The sequence below is a fragment of the Panthera leo genome, chromosome A3, assembly GCF_018350215.1.
Source record: "Panthera leo isolate Ple1 chromosome A3, P.leo_Ple1_pat1.1, whole genome shotgun sequence".
In the NCBI taxonomy this organism is placed as follows: Eukaryota; Metazoa; Chordata; class Mammalia; order Carnivora; family Felidae; genus Panthera; species Panthera leo.
This window is the reverse complement of record NC_056681.1, coordinates 51,404,186-51,421,330: the sequence shown is the minus strand read 5'-3', so window position 1 is coordinate 51,421,330 and position 17,145 is coordinate 51,404,186. Positions and strand designations below refer to the sequence as shown.

Genomic DNA, 17,145 nt, shown 5'->3' with positions numbered 1-17,145 from the left:
TATTTATTGTTTCCATCTGCTGCTTGGTCAACAAGTCTGATAAGAAGCCAACACTTAAATGAATTATCTCAGAGCACTAAATGGGATTCTAAACATAGTGTTATAAATGGTCCATGAAAAGATGCCTCCTCAATTATTCAAAAGGGACACATCAAGGTCTCATGGCTTGTCATTGATTCCAGGTCTTTCAAAATGATTTATTTGTTAATTGTCTATCAAGTGACCTTTCTAGTTCTATTTTTTTTTTTTGCTTCTGGGTGTTAGGGCACTTGGTTTAGTAATTTGGGTCTTTCTTGTAAGTATGCAGAAGTTAATCACCAGCTGTTTAGGTAAAATGTCTGAAACTTGAGCCAGACCTGTTCATTTTTTACTCGATAACTAATACATGTTAACATACATGAATACATGTATATATACATGTGTAAACGTTAACATATAAAAACTGTACATACAGAGCCTAAATGTCCATCAACTGACAAATGGGTAAAGAAATTGTGGTTTATATACACAATGGAATACTACGTGGCAATGAGAAAGAATGAAATATGGCCTTTTGTAGCAACATGGATGGAACTGGAGAGTGTTATGCTAAATGAAATAAGTCATACAGAGAAAGTCATACAGAGAAAACATATGTTTTCACTCTTAGGTGGATCCTGAGAAACTTAACATAAGTCCATGGGGGAGGGGAAGAAAAAAAAATGGTTAGAGAGGGAGAGAGCCAAAGCATAAGAGACTCTTAAAAACTGAGAACAAACTGAGGGTAGATGGGGGGTGGGAGGGAGAGGAGGGTGGGTGATGGGTATTGAGGAGGGCACCTTTTGGGATGAGCACTGGGTGTTGTATGGAAACCAATTTGACAATAAATTTCATATTAAAAAAATAAAAACGGTGCATACACATTTATACTTTTTTAAAAATTATGCATTTAAAATTATTAATTTGATTGGCAATTCATCCCTTTGAATGAAAGTTTGGGACTAGCTGACTTCTGATCTTTAGGTTTGCTTAAGATCACTTGGCCCCTCAAAATATATTGTATAATGAAAAAGGTCATTTGGATGGATTGTCGTTGGTGACTGTGGGAGTCAGGGTGAGGAAAGCGCCCCTACATGCTGTGTGTCCTAGCCAGGTCTTGTTGTGTGTGTCTTCTCCTGGCCTCCTGTTGTGTGTGGCCACTGAGGGTGGGATCCTGCATCTGCCACCTGCTTGCTGTAGGACTTAGGCACAATGCTTACCTTGAAGAGTACCCATTTCTCTTCTGTTCGTGCCCCTGTGTAGAGTGTGCATGGGGTGGACAGGGAGGTGCGTCTGTGCCCAGGGTGAGGTCAGAGCACCATCAGTGGTCATAGTGTTACTGTGCCAGAACTCACTAGGAAGCCAATATAGTGTGAGTTCCTTCTGGGATAGTTTTGTCTTTTGGACAAATTGATAAGATGCTATGGCTCAATCTGTGTATAAATTTGTGCACGTGCAGGCTGGTACGTTTGAAAAATGAAAGAGGGGTTGAATAGTTGGCTCTGGGGAATATGATTGCTGACTGGGGCCATTCTGATGAGTAATAGACCCCATTAGATCACAGTAAAATACTCGATGATGTATAATTAAAGATGGCATTAGTCAGGCAGAAACCACAATATTTAAAGATGTGAAAGGGATAATTTTCTAATGCTGAAAAGTACATTCATGACTTAAGAAGAGCATAATGTGGATGTATTCGAATCATGAAGTTACTAAGACTTGGTTATAGACAGGCTGCTTGTTTGTCAGGACAGCTGGTATCTCAAATACTTGTAGTTACAGTGACCATAGTGTTAAAAAAAAGTGAGTTAATAGCTTGTGGAATAGTTCTGATTGGTGATTTTAACAAAAGAAAAAGTTCTGGTTTTTGTTCTTAGTGGTATAGGCAGAGCCTGTGTAAGCTTTGGGTTTGAGCTTCCTCCTTCTCTCCTTTCTCTCATTTACTCATTTGTTCTTTTCTTAATCCAAAAACTTTGCTGGGGCATCACGCACAGGCCAGACACTGGGCCTCACAGGCTCTGGGGAGAGCAGCAAGCCCAGCCAAGCTCTACCTGTGGAGCTCACACTGCAGTGAACAGAAGACACGGGAAAGTGTGACCTGACATGGGAGTAGCAGCACCCACCTTACTTTATGTAAACTCCTCTAGTCAGACTTTTCGAATATCCTCGGGTCCTGCAGGGATCGATGCTCTTAGCACAGATCCTTTGGCTCTGAGCTGTTTCTCGCTTGGCTTTGGCTCCTTCACTTCCTTTAATCAAGAGTCAAGTGTCTGGCAGACAACTTCAGTTATTAATAACGCTACTATTAATATTCATATTGAAAGTCATTTGCACTTCTAAACCGCTTTGCATCTCAAAGGTTACCGCAGTATTTCATAAACCACAAATGAATGTCTTCAAATGAAGGCGGGGGCCTCTCCCACAGTGAGAGGACAACCAGCGTGTCGGGGCATAGGGAGAGGAGAAGCCACAGGTGAACTCATTTGTTCAAATGAGCAAGTGCTGATAAGCCACTCAGTGCCTATCTCTGTGCCAGGTGTGCTCCTTGGCCTGTGTTCCTGTCCTCTGCAGTCTGGTGGGCGGAGGACTGTACAGCATGTCACAGGTTCCATGTGGCACCTGTGTATGTTGGGCACAGTTCCACATGCTGGTGACATCACAGACAGCAAGACAAAGTCTCTGACCCCCTGATCTTCCAATTGGTTGGTGTTATGGGAGCGCTATCCAGGGACTGACTAAAATGCTAATTGAAAAATCTCAGATACAGTGGAGATGTTTGGTAATGCAGGTATTCCTGTACTCTAATTGGATTAACTTAGATTTAACAAAATCATAAGTTCTCTTTGCAGTTGATAGATGGTTTTGTAAAATCCCATTGGAAGATTGAAACAATCCTTTAAAAAATACTGCAGCTGTGTTCCTTTGTCGATCCAGTAGTTCTCGATTTGGGCTACGTGTTGAAATCCCTTGGGGAACTTGCCCAAACACTGAAGTGTGGGCCCAGCCCAGACATCCTGATATGATTGGTCTGGGCACAGCCTGCATCAGTTTGGCTTGTCAAAGGTCCCCAGATGATGCTGATGTCAGGGGTTGATCAGTACCGGTCTAAACCACAGAAGGCCTGGAAAAGTTTCCTGGAAGGCCATTCCCAACCTACAGAGAAGTGTAAAAGACTGTAAGAACAAAGAACTGGAGAATCCTGCCAGATCTGTGCTGTAAGGATGAGCAGTTGGACCAGGCCAGGTGAAAAGGGAGGAAGAGTGTTCCAGCAGAGGGAACAGCAGGCATGGTGGCCTAGAGTCCTAAGGTGGTTGGAGCAAATGGGGAACTGAAAGGAAGTGGTTGGGGGCACAGTGGGGTCATGGGATCAGCTTGAGATAAGGTTGGAGGTGAATGTGGAAGCCCATGCTGGGGATTTTGGTCTTGACATGATGGCAGTTGGAGCCATTTTACTTATGAGCCTAGCATTCTTCTGCTCATTAATTCACTTAAAAAGTGATTCTTTAGAAAACTAATTTTGTGCAGAAGCAATGAATTCAACTCGTTAATTCACTAAGTGAGCTAGGTACTCTGATTACCTGCATTTTGTAGATGGGGAAAGTGAGGCCCAGAGAAGTTGAACACCTGGTCACACCGCTGGTGGGTGGGGGCTGGAGTCTGAACCCAGGCAGACTCTGGCTTTTGCTCTGGGATGTGCATTCTTGTTGGATTGGTGCTGTAAGCCTCATTTCACAGAGCAGGAAACCAAGGTGTGAGCTGGGATTAGAATCAGTTCTGATTGCCTCCAAGTTCATATTATTTTTTCCTTACCAGCTACCTGGACTGCGGGGAAATTAAAATATTTTGTGCTATATTTTACCATATTGTAAAAAAATGCATACAAATGTGTAAAGATGCAAGTCAGTGGGAGAATTTAATAGCTGAATACAAAGAGCATGTATAAAAAGAGGAATAATGGGGGAGGGGATGGGAACAGGAAGATTCTATCTTTTCTGTTGCTGAAATGCTGGTGAAGGTCAGCCATGCTTTTAGGGCTCAGTGCAGGAAGAGGCTTTTAAAGGGATATACCTGCCTTGTATTTGGGGAGGTGGAGTCCTTGTGTTCTTGCTATGTTTGAATTGTTCTTGATTCACACAGTGAAATGAACATTATGGAAAATGTGTACATAGTGACCTACAGTGAGGTGTGGATACTGTCTTTTTGTTCAATTTTCTTGCAAAGGTAGCTTCTCTCTACCATCTGAGTCTCCTCCTCTCTGGATTGAGTGTTAGAATCAGGCCCAGATGTTTGTGGGGCTCCACATTTGTGGCCATGGAGACAGACTGAATACAGAATTTTTTTCTCCTGGACATCTGCGCTTACATGTCTCAAAAACATTTACAGAAAGCTAATGGATTAACATGTGTTCAAATAAAGTCTTTTGATGGCTTGAATTCTTAATTTCATACTCCAAAACAGTGCTGTCCATAGAAAAAAATGTGAGCCACATGTGTAATTTGAAATTTTCTAGCAGTCACATTACAAAAGGTAAAAAGCAGCAGATGAAATTAGTTTTAAAACTCTATCTTATTTAACCCACTATGTCCAAAATATTGGCATGCAAGCGTTAACCGCTATACATATGATTAATGAGATATTTCACATTCTTTTTTCAAAGCTTTGTTTGAAGCCTGGTGTTTATTTCACACTTACAGCACATCTTAATTCTGAACCACCCCCTTTCAAGTGCTCAGTAGCCACACGTGGCTGGTGGCACTGTGTCGGACAGCTGGGCTTGAACAGCTTTGAACACTCCAGGTACCATAATAGAGGTTCTGATAACGACATGCTTTTTTCTGACTCTAACCTATTTGTACCCATATAATGTACTTTCAGAGGGTTTATAGGAAACAATCTGAAGTTTCTTCTGATACTTGAATTGTTGTAGTGATAGAATCTGCAAACTACTGCAGGAATTTTTGGGTTGAAGCTAATGTAATAACAGCCTGGAGAGCTTATAAAAGGCACACTGAGAAATTGCTCTGAAACCCAGAATGTGCACATTTTTCAGACCCAGCTGATTATTTAAATTTCCCAACGGGAAGTTATTACTTCTCTGACATGTCTCCTCATCAGCAGTCTCTTTTCAGTGGTCTTGATGGACATGGAGTCTAATTTTGTTTTTCTCCCGGCCCCTTTTGGGGGGAGTGGAGTTCAGTATCTTGATTTACATTCCTTCATAGAAAGAGTGCTCAGGGTTTTAGGATTAAGTGATTACAAAGCTATCACCTGCCAGCCTGTCCATTTTCTGGGGTGACAGGCAGTAGCATACGAGGAGGTGGATATTTTTCCCTTCTCCATCAACCTGTTATATCTTTATGGTTTTGGGGAATGTGTGTGGGGGTGGCCTGCACTTTCCCTGTGCATTTGTCAGATCCTTCATGCAGTGCTTTTGTTAGCTGACATGCACAGTGCATTGAGTAAATAATTCTGGGCTCATATTTCAAGTGAGGAACAAGTGTATAATAGCCTTGTTCTGGGGACCTGATGTGCCAACAGTGGCATTATAGCATTTAGAATGAAAGCTAGAATAATGGAAACCGTGGAATGTTTCAGAGTTCACTACATGGAAATTGGATTTTTGCATTTTATTATTTATATTGTGTATTATCATATTTCTGTTTAAGGCTGTGGGGATTATCATTCTCTTTAAATGCCATTACTTAATAAAGAGTTAGCATTGCATTGGAAATTCAGTTAATGGATTCCATCTGGAGGGGGCATGGGTGGGAACCTGGGGTGTCCCCTAGTGTCCTCACTAGGCTGGTGGGGTGTGCTGGTCACTCTCCCCCATGGAGCAGCCTGTCAGAGTTTTGTTGCCCATAGTTGAAACACCTTGTCCTTCAAACAAGAAGAGTAAGTCTTAGCACACCTTCCTCTTCCCTCCAGTAGAGTCCCTGGGTACCGTGTTTAAAGCTTCCATCTCTGGAATGAAATCTTCCCTGGTAAAGGTAGCACTGAAACCTAAAGCTACTGATGTGATGATTGCAGCTGAGTCTGAGCCCCTCTGGGAAGCAGATTCCGATGGGAAGAAATGGACCTGGTCCATAGACAGTAACTGTGAAGCTTTTTTTGTGAAGCCTGTTCCCAGCAGAGCAAAACACAGTGTTGGGGCAAATATTTCACTAGAACTAACCTCGGTCAAAATGTGTGCATGATAGCATTAGCCCTCAACTTTGCCTGTGGGTGAGGTTGAGGGGCACATTCCTTTTGATAAGAGAAATTAAATCCATCCTCAAAGGTATTGTGGGTGTTTATGCAGTAACTGAGAAAGCATTACTGAAAGCTGAATTGTATGTTTTTTCTCTATCTTCTCAGTGATTTTTTAATTTGTGTTTTGTTGGACAGATCGGCTCTGTTGAGAAGGAGATAAGGGGGGTTATTAAAGAGGCAGAAAATTTGCTGTGATTCCCTGAGGGGGAATAGTAAGGTCAGGAGTAGATGGACACTACACCAGGCCCAGAGTGCCAGGACTTGACCTGCCTGCCTCCTGCAGACTGGGCCATTAGGTGCTATCTCTCTGTGTGTGGAAGCCACTGTGAAGGATGGGCATGTCCTAGTGAAAGTTAATCCATGTGACTTTGCTTCTGGTGCATTGGGACTAAGTTATGACTTGGTGTTGCAGAGGATGTACTCTTGCCATGTGTTTCTCTGTTGACTGAGCTGGGATTTCCTGCAGACCCATCTTACAGAGCCACCCAACCATCTCTGGCACTCTGGGACCTTGTAGTCTGTACCACTACATCATTGATGGGGCCCTATACAAAGTGAAATTCTGGCTCCTTGTTCAAATTATAAGGAACTTCATGATATGACTGTGGTTCAGGTGAAGGGGCCCTATCCATGATTCTGAGGATTCAGGGTACAGACCAGCAGACCCAAGCCTTCCATGTTGACACATCAAAGTACAGATACTACAGTATGCTGTGGTTCTCACACTTTGATCTCATAGGTTTAATGCTGCTTCTAGAGTGTCAGTCTTGTCTCCATTTTATTTCAGAATGTCTTCCCTGCATGGGGCGTGACTGATGGTCTGGCTTGAGAGAGCTTGCTAGTGTGGGTGGTGAGGGTAGTGTGGGTCTCACATGGTGCTTTTCATTGTTGCTGTGCTTATCTGGGTGACCAGATGAGCCTGAGGTCAGGAAATGCTGGGACCAGGGGAGGGAGTGCCCCAACCTTTCCTGATCTTGGGAGGATTGTGTGTTGTCCTGCTGCAGGTGGCTTTGGGGATTACTTGGGGCAGATGGTATAGATGAGGTGTAAAGCATTTCACTCATGGTGCCTTTGACCTCTAGTAGTTGAAGTAGAGGTGGTCCTGAGCATGGTTCCTGGGATGGGACCATCAGCCCTTCTCAAAGGTCTCGAAGAGCCTTTGTGAAGGCTTCCTCAGGCAGCTTGAATTCTTCATTGGTGGGAAACCAGAGCTTTCTCTCAACATTAGAATTGGCCCTAGGTCATGGCAGGACATCTCAATTAGAGGTAGCAGGCTCCAGGGGTACACTGTCTCATTCTCTTAGCTTTCCTGGATTCCAGATGGATAGTTTTGGCTTGTGGTTGAGCTGCCTAGTGTTTGGACAGGGTCAGCATGGGCCCAGGTGGGTTTGGGCTGTTGCTTGGGAGTGTCAGAGGAGGTGTTTTTGGAGGCCGTTCCCCAAATTGAGCTATTGGAGTTCTTGCTCTCATCCCTGAAGATGGCTTTACATTTTCCATTTCAGTTGTCACCTTTAATGACTTCAGCCTGGAATGACTCCAGCCATTTTTTTTTCTGTTGGATTCATGAAATAGGACAGAGAATGTTTCATTGCTGCTGTATGGCACATTGGAGCTCCTGCCCTCTGGAGGTCAGGGTGACTGTCAAACGTGCTGTGTAAGGTGTTTTATAAATTGAAAATTGCTGTACTAATGTTAGGTAGTATCCTATTCAATGTGTATTTTGTATTTATGCCTATTTTATGGTACTTGTGGTATGAGACAGTGGTTACTGTTTTAATGATGTTGGAATTTTGAAGTTGTATCTTTGCTTTGATGAAAAATATTTAGTTATTTATGATTTATTTCAAGCAGAAGATCTGGCCTGTAATTCAATCCTGAGTTGTAACATTGAACTTTCATATGGCTTCCAGCAGTACTTTAGAAGAAGTAGGCCCTGCCAATATGTATAATATTACATGAATTGATGTGTATAAATAATACAAAATTGAGTACATACTTACTCTCCCAGGTCAGGGCTTTGTTTGGGCTGTTTTGTTGGACATCTTTCTAAAATTGCTGTATTTACTGTCCCAAGTATATTGGATTAGTTTAGGTTTGCTTGGTGACTTGGGGTCATTCTGCATGTCATTACTGAGCTGTCCTGTGATTCAGGGCCACCTCAGGGGAGGGGGCTCCCGAGCCACCCTGTGGGCCTGTTTCACTCGTGTACAAATGGGCCATATTGTTGAAAGCAAGGTCCTCTCTCCACCTTTGCTGTCACTTTAAAAACTGCTGGCAGCTAGCCATCCTCCCAATTTCTATACTCTCTAATTACCCACCTTAGCAGATCAGAACAAAGCTTGTTAACTCAGTGAGCTTGGCACTGGGCATGGAATTAACCCCATGAGTCATAGATGGGGGCTCACATACGCTCTTACCAAGATCAGGTATCCGTGTCATGTTTTCCTGGTTGTTGTAGTGTCCCCAGGCCTGGGTTGTTGATACTTCTCATCCTGGATAAGGGTTTTCAGCGGGAGCAAGTGCCCACCTAAAGCATTTATTTCAGGACCTTTGAGTGATTCCATGGAGAATCACTAAGTATGGACATTAAAGAATGAATTTTGAGTTTAAAAAAATAATACAAAAGGTTGTTGGAGCTTACCTGATTATGAGTTTAAAACTAGCCCTACGCTGAACTGAGGGAGCAGAGGAGAAACTTCTGATTTCTTGGTAATGGTTGAAGGAGGCACTTCTGCTTTCTTTTTGGTTCATGTCCTGTCATTTACTTAAGGACTACCAAAGAAAGGTGAATAAAGGTTGATTTCTCCCTCAGATCGCACAGAAGTTGCATATTACTTCAGCTTGCTTCCCTTACATGGAAAGATTGGTATCTCTGACCCTGGGAAGGACTCCAGGAGTCTCTTTGGTAAATACAGGCAGCCTCGTGCTGACTGCATGTGGCATTCTTGGACCTTCTTGCCAGTTGGGATGAGGTCTCTTGAAATGGATTTCCTGGGTTGTTGTAATATGATCAGAGGAAATTATATTAATGGATATTTACATATTTCACTCTGACTCATTTTATTCTACAGACTACAAGTCTGTGTGTCATCCATAAAATCATGAGGCAGGGCCCCCATTTTACTGACTGGCAGCAGAATTCACAAGAGGTAATGTGATTTGTTGAAGGTCCCGTAGCTGGTGAGGGGCTGAAATGTGATTGTGACCTAAGTGTGAAGCCCATGAGGTTGCCCTGAAGCACTGGGTCAGGAATCAAGGTGATGAGGGGGCCTCCCTGGGTCACACGGATGGTCTCAGTGAAGTAGGCTCCTACAGCTACTGCTTGCAGCTCCTTTTGTTACATGTAAAGCAATAATGGGGGAAGTTGCCCATTGCTCCCCTGTTCTTCAGCTATGCGTGTGGGGGCGGCCTGGGTCCCAGCCTCAGCCGCTTCTCCTCACACCATCCAATGGTGGTCAGATTCACCAGTTTCATCCCATTTAATTCTCACAGTAACTCTGTGAGCTAAGTATACTTGTGAGCCCTGATTTTCCAATGAAAATGAACTCAGAGTGGTGGAGCTGGGGTTCAGACTCCCTGTCCTTGAGTCAGAGACACTCTCCCTGTCGTCTTCCTGGCTCTAGAATCCAGGTCTGGATGGACCTCAGGGGCTGGCCCAGGAGTGTGGACTTGACCTGTAGGCTGGGAGGGGCTGCTGAGGTGTGGCTGCAGGAGATATTACAGGGGCCCCCAGGAGGTGGACAGGGCTGCAGAGGGCCCATGGTGGCAGCTGTCCAGTGTAAGGTGGTGACAAGAGCCTCAACCTCGCCCCAAGGCTGAAGGGAGAAATGAATCCCAGGTTCAGACTTGGCTTGGAACTTGGGGAGAGCAGGAGGGCAGGTGCTGTGAGCCCAAAGTGATGGATTTTCCTTAGAAGAGAAGCTCTTTGAGGCTTCCTGTTGCGCTCTTCACTTTCTTTGCATAAAATCACAGTCAACCCCGTGAGACTGGTTCTTTGAGCCATAATGTAGCAGTTCAGTTACACGGGGTGATTGAAAGGCACAGAGATTCTTGCTTCTGAGCCAGGCATGAGCCCACGGTGTTTGGTACCCGTGAGTCTTGGCCGCTCTTCCAAGGGTTAGCAGGAGTTAGCAAGGGAGGAGTGCCGGGCCGAGACTGGCTTCAGGCTCATCTGTGTGACCTGGGAGTGAGAGGCCACTGTGCTGAGCCTCAGATTCCTTTCTGTCCAGTGCGAGCATGAAGCTTCCTGGGGTGGTTTGAGGAGGGGGTCCAGTGCACTGCACACCAGCAGTGCCTCATGTGGACAAGGTGTCACAGAATTACTGCCCCTGCCCAGTTGTCTCTCTGGGTGTATCCCCAAGGTACGGAGGGACTGTGCTGGTTCAGGATTCTGCTGGCTGGCAGAGATAGTGGCTGCAGAAGGACATCTCTTGTTTTCTGCCACAGATGTCTTTGGCTGAACAGTGGACTCCAGAGATAATGGAGGGCCTGTGCCCTGGAGCTCACTGACGTTTGTGCCTTGGGATGATCTTCATCGGCTTCTCACTGAAGACAAGCTCACCTTCTGTGAACACAGAACATCTCAGCATTGCTGTTAAAATCCCTATGAGGTATGGGTGCAAATAAAACTGCAGGAAGTTGCTCTGACAGCTTACGGGTGCCCACAAAGCCAGGGCTGCTCTTGCACTCCCCAGTGATGGCTCCTCTAGCCTTTGACATGAGATGAACAGTTCATTCCTTGCCACAGGGCCAGAGACCACAGATGACACTAGAAACAGCAGCCTCTTCCTTACCTTTGCTTAGTTGTGAGAGCCTCTTAGCTGCCAGCTTTTAAGATGGCTGAGGTTGTCACCTGGCTTAGAGGTTTATAGCTTCTCTTAAAGTAACAGGCTGCCCAGATTTCAAGGGAAAAAAGCCCAGGGTATTTATAGTGATAGACCAGGGCTCATCCCATCAAAAAGGAGGCTGAAGTGGAGGAGATTGTAGTAGCGACCTTGGCAGCCGGGTGGCACACAGCCCCACCGAGGGAGCTCATGCAGCCTGAGAGCCCAGCTCACCCTGGAAGCAGGAATGAGGGTATGGCTGTTGCTCAGACACAGTTAATTCTGGGGTGTAGTGTGTCAGCTGTAGGGTACCGTGTTTGGTTTCTTCTCTAATGAAACAGGTGATTACAGTGTTGGGAGAACAGAAGTTGCAGGTGGACTGTTTAGGGTCATGAGAGGGCAGATGAGGCTCTTCCTAGATGTCCAGAGAACAGGTGTTTGAGGCTTGGAAGTCTTGCTGCTCCATAGTTAGTAACTGATATCATGGTGCTGTTGGATACACAGCTGGCAGCTCCCTGTGAGCAGGAAATGGCTCAGTAATTGTTCCTCTTCCTCCTACACAATGTGTTTTCCATGATCTCTCTGGTCTATTACCAACTCTTTGTGGTTGGACCAAGTATGAATAAGAGAATGCACTTAGAGTATGATGGATGGGCTGGGACTGATTTCAATTTCGTGATCTGGACATGTTACTTCTCAGTGTCTTTCCTTTCCTGGGCCTTTTGTTTGCTTTGTTATGTGATGTCTGTGTCTATATATTTGCCTCAAGGTGAGCGTCACTGGCTTTGGGTGGTTGAGGGGCTCTCTCTTCTCCCAGTCATGTTAAAACCCCTAGAAATTCTTGGTCTGGGATGACTCCTGTGCCCCTACCCCGCCTTCTGATTTGTTTCTGCAGACTCTGTGGCCAAACCTGTCTGGTTCCCAATGTGCTATTAAGTATTCCTGCTTCTACCTCCCCAGCTTCCTTTTCCAGGACTCTCCCGGACAGTGGTGTGCTGGTAAAGGTTTAAAAACTGGGCCTCTGGGAGCAAGAAGGAAAGTTCACTCACATGTAGCATTTGCCAGTTTTTAAGGTATCAATGCTCCCACCATGGTCAGTTGCAAATTACCAACGTGATGTTCACTGGCTTGTGAAACCTCCAAAATTTAACTGTTAGCCCTTGAGCTGGTAAAAGCTGGCTACAGCACCCTGCTATGCCAGGACCTAGGTTTCTACCTTCTTCTCCCTATTCTAGATGCTGCAGGTTACTTTAAGATTTCAGAGGGGTTGACAGACGATGGTCAGTCACTACACCACAACTGGACCTTGCGAATGAAAATAACCATTCGGGAGGTTGTAAATAACCATTGGAGAGGTTGTAATTGTTTTTCTTTTCAAAACCTCTTCAGTGGAATATAAAGGAAGGTGGCCAGTGTCCTCCAGGGGATCACTGTTCCTGTTGGCAATAAGCCTTGACTGAACTTTGTGTTTGCCTACTGGGTTGGTTTTTCCTGGGGTTCCCCTCCCCTTTAGATAAAGATACCCAGCAATAGGTCCACAGCCTGCCAAATTCAAGTAAAACCATCAACCACAAAAGTGGAGTAAGACAGTGCTAATTCCAAAAACAGATCTTTACCATGAGGGTCAAGAAAGTTTACTTTCATTTTGGAGGGCAGAGGAACTGCTAGTGGGACTACCTGTCTACAGCCCCGCATTTCCACATACCCTCCCTGCTCCTTCCTGACTCAAATAGGGATCATTGGCAGGAAAGAGGATGGTGGGCTCAGTGCACCACATTGCCACTGTTGGAAGAAAAGCAAGACTCAGGTGGAAGGAGCATGCTTTAAAGCAGGGTGTGGAGGCAGATCCCAGCCCATGGGAATTGGACACCACCATGCCCCCTTGTTCACTACTGTCTGAGGCTGCTTTCCTGCTACAGTGAGCAGCAGAGCGGAGGAATAGTGACAGGAGCATGGGGCCCATGGAGCCTGGAATATTTGGTTTCTGGATCTTGACAGAGAAGTTGCTGACCAACCTCACAGCAGCCCTTCTTCAGACTGTATCCCCCCTGGCATAGACACATCACACCTGGAGCCCATATGGCAGTCTCTCTTGCCCCAGAGATACCACAGGCTGGGGATTTTTTTCCTGCTGGGACTGCCTCCTCAGATTCTTCCCTTTTTGGGCACACAGGAGTGCTCACTTGGCATGAGTGAGCTAAACATGTTTGTTTAAGCACAATTCAGTGTATTTGTGGCTTCATGTAGACATTCATGTTTTCACGTGTCCCCTTGGCTGGACACCTGTGCCCTGTTTGAGAAATGCCCAATGGCAAATTTTATGTCTCAGGTATCTGACTTTAGCTCTGTCTTCCTTCCCTCTTTTTCCCCCCCACTATTGGGCTATTCATTTTCCCATTTCTGCCAGTTTCCTGCTCATTCTATAGATAAATACCCTTGTAGGCTGCGTGGGTAAACTTGGGCCAGCCACAAAGAAGCCACGTGAACACCTTTACGTGGTTGTCTTTGTCCTGAGTTCTACTGTTTGAAGATATACACCCTTTCCTATTTCTGTTGATTTTGTTTGTGGTGTTACACCTTTGTACACAGAGACACTGCCCCCTTGCTGAGTCATAGTAGAGTCAATAAGAAAAGATTATTCAGGAAAAAAAATCATTCAAAATAGTTACTTTGAGGGAATTCCAGTGGAGGAAATGAAGGGGAAATATTCTGAGTACAAAGAATTTAGGGAGCATGAGATAAAGAAAAAATGACCCATAAATTCTTCCTCAAAGCAATATGGAATGTCTTTTCTCCCTATTCATCTTATTGGCAATTGTTATGGGTTCTGGTATGGTATAAGACTCTAGCTTTCACTTTTAACATGTTAAAATTGTAAGTATGAAACTACAATTAATTATAAAACTCTGTCCCCCATATATGATTTTCAAAAGATTATTTTGGAGGCTATAACGTATGTGTAGGGCTTACTTCTTAAATAAAAATAACATCACTGTTTTTATATTCAACATAACATATGCTCTGCCTTCTTATAAAATACCCATTCCTGGATATGGCCCCCAGCAAGCTGGATAGTTGAGCAGTGTCAGAAGTGCAACGCCACCTTCCTATGGAGGTGTGGCAACCCAGAGGTGAATTATTAGCAGAATTGGTATAGGAGTAGTTCTGAGTATTCCTTTATGATATGGTTCCTGCCATATGGGATTTTATTCTTCCACTTTTTCTAGAACAGTGTGGCCTTGTAAAAAGGAGAGAAGTGGCATTTTAGTCCAAAACATGGCTGCCCATTTATTTAGAAATTTAAGAGAAACCACAGGGGCAGAAGATGTGGTACAGACATTAATACATGGTGGCTTCTCAGCACTGGTAGCCTATAATAGGAGTTGAATTAGTAGCTTTCTATAATCTTGGCCTATATTTGATTAAAGAATATTGTGGAAACTTGGGGCACCTGGCTGGCTCAGTTGGTAAAGCATGTGCCTCTTTGTCTTGGGGTTGTAAGTTTGAGCCTCATGTTGGGTGTAGAGATTACTTACAAATAAAATCTTTTAAAAAATGAAAAGAATATTGTAGAAACTTGATGGCTGTTGATTACAGGTGATCAGTGGGTACAAGAGCTCTCCATCTTGTTCATGTTTTTCCTTTTGTCATACTCTGGACTTCCCGTTGGACTGTCACCGCACACCTGTATCATTTTGTGTCCAAATTTCCCAGTTGAGCATAAGTGTCATGAGGCAAGGGGCTGTGGCTTTGTTCATTTTTACATTTATTGCATCTATCATTCATTAAATGGATGAACACATTGTACAAGGTGATCCCTCTAAAATGTGACTTTGGAGAGAAGCCTGTTCTGTGTAGGGACTCTGTGAGACTTTGATTTGCTGAAATGAAATCATCTTACAAACCCAAATAAGGTAGGCCTTTGGTTATGCCTAAAGTACCTTCTTGTTAGGCTTAAAACTTCTGCTTTCTGGGAGTCCAAACAGCGATGAATGCTCTGATTTGCAAACATTTCATCACCAGGTTACAAATTCAGAGCTTTTCTGGAGGGATCAAAACTACACGTTTTCACCATCTGCTGGAGGGTCTGGCTGTCGGGAGATGACATTCCCATTCTCACTTTGATTTTGGCCTTTTGGCAGTTGATCTCAGAGCACAGTGCTGGGAAGAGCCAGTCCAGGGTTGTCCTGCCTTATTTGGAGCCAGCTATGAGGAGTGACATGACTGTAAGCCTTGATAATACTAGTTGATTTGAGGGCTTTGCAGATGGACAGGAGAGGGAGGGGTCCCTTTTCAGAGGGGGACCACCTGAATTAAATCCTTATGCTTGACTGTCACCTTCTCCTGACTTCTTGTAGCTTGTAGCTGTCCACTGTGAGCTGAGCGGGCCTGACACCCTGACACAGGGGGTGGGCCAGGTAGGGCCCTGGTGTGGTGCAGGTGCATCTGGACAGGCTTATGAGAATCTCTGGACCATGCTGTTGCCCAGATTGCCTGCCTGAGCTGGGCACAAGTGGTTGTGATCTTGCAAAACTGTGCTCATCTGGGTCATTAAATTCTCTGAACTCTACATTCAGGGTGAGTCATTAGAGGGAGCCTTTCCCTTCAAGCAGTGATGCTTTAATGGGGGAAGACACTACATTTGGAAACAGAAGCAGATCTCACGGTTTCTCATGTACCTAATGAGGAAGGTGGGAAGAATGGGCAAAGCAAGGATGTGGTCACTTGGGGGTGATGAGAGACGGCTGTCCAATGAAACTCCTGTTTGACCTTGAGGTGTCACTCCTGGGGCTGGGCATGCCTCTGCCCTTGAGGAACCCACTTCATCTTTAGGTTTTCCCTGTTCATACTGTTAGAATAAAGAGGCAAAAATCATTTCCAGACTTCTAGGTTAAGTTTATAATTTATTAAGAAGCCTGTGGAAGCCATGGAAGTAGGTCCTGACTACATAGGTGGGCTTTGGCATGATTTTCACATTAAATCCTTATAGGTAACAGTTGATTATAGATCCTTATGAAGATATACTTAGTTCTTACCCTCCAGCAAGGATGGGTGTCTGTCTGTGCTCTCCAGACATGAACTGTGGCTGAATCGAAACCAGGGGGTTCAAGCAGTTCCCTTCTCTTCTCCTTGACCCCCTTCTTCCATTTCTCCTACCCCCAACCCCAGCACCTGCCTCTGGGAGCCATCCATCTATTCTCTGTAACTGTGAGCTTGTTTTTTTTCCTTAGAGTTAGTAAAATCATATGGTATATGTTTTTCTCTCTCTAACTTATATCAGTCACTTAATGCCCTCTAGCTCCATCCATATTGTCATCAATGGTAGGGTTTCCTTCTTTTGTATGTGTGAGTAATATTCCAGTGTGTGTGTGTGTGTGTGCGCGTGCGCGCGCACACGTCTGTGTGTATATGTACCATCCATTGATGGACACATAGGTTGTTTCCATGTCTTGGTTATTGTAAATGCTGTGATGAACATGGGGGTGCAGATAGCTCTTTGGGGGTAGTGATTTCATCTCCCTTGGGTATATGCCCAGAACTATAGTTGCTGGTAGATATATTTTTAACTTTTTGTGGAACCTCCATACTGTTTTCCAGAGTGACTGCACCAGTTTGCATTCCCACCAACAGTGCACATGCATTCCCTTTTCTCCACATCTTCACCAACACCCATTATTTCTTGTCTTGATACTAGCCATTCTGACAGGTATAAAGTGATATCTCATTGTGGTTTGATTTGCATTTCCCTAATGATGAACAGTGTTGAGCATCTTTTCATGTCTGTTGGCCATCTGTATGTCTTCTTTGGAAAAATATCTATTCAGGTCCTCTGCCCATTTTTTAATTGGATTTTTGTTTTGCTATTGAGTTGAATGAGCTTCTTATATGTTTTGGATATTAACCCCATATAGATATATGATTTGCAAATATCTCCTCCCATTCAGTGGGTGCCTTTTTGCTTTTTTGCTGGTTTCTGTTATCCAGGAGAGGAGCAGTGAGTCCCTTTCCTTTCAGCCTGCTGTGATGCCTCCTGGGATGGACTTGGTGA

General features: G+C 44.5%; 1 protein-coding gene across 2 annotated transcripts in view; it reads left to right on the top strand.

The window, feature by feature from the left end:
- Positions 1 to 17,145, top strand: part of SH3RF3 (SH3 domain containing ring finger 3) — a 371,367-nt gene that overhangs the window by 15,945 nt on the left and 338,277 nt on the right. Inside the window, exons 1-2 of one of the 2 annotated variants that reach the window (XM_042931822.1) lie at positions 2,770 to 2,809; positions 10,720 to 10,883. The exons of the other annotated variant lie outside the window; for it this stretch is intronic. The gene's annotated coding sequence lies outside the window, so the exon portion shown is untranslated. Of the gene's footprint in view, positions 1 to 2,769; positions 2,810 to 10,719; positions 10,884 to 17,145 lie in introns of those variants that run through there. 2 annotated transcript variants of the gene reach the window in all.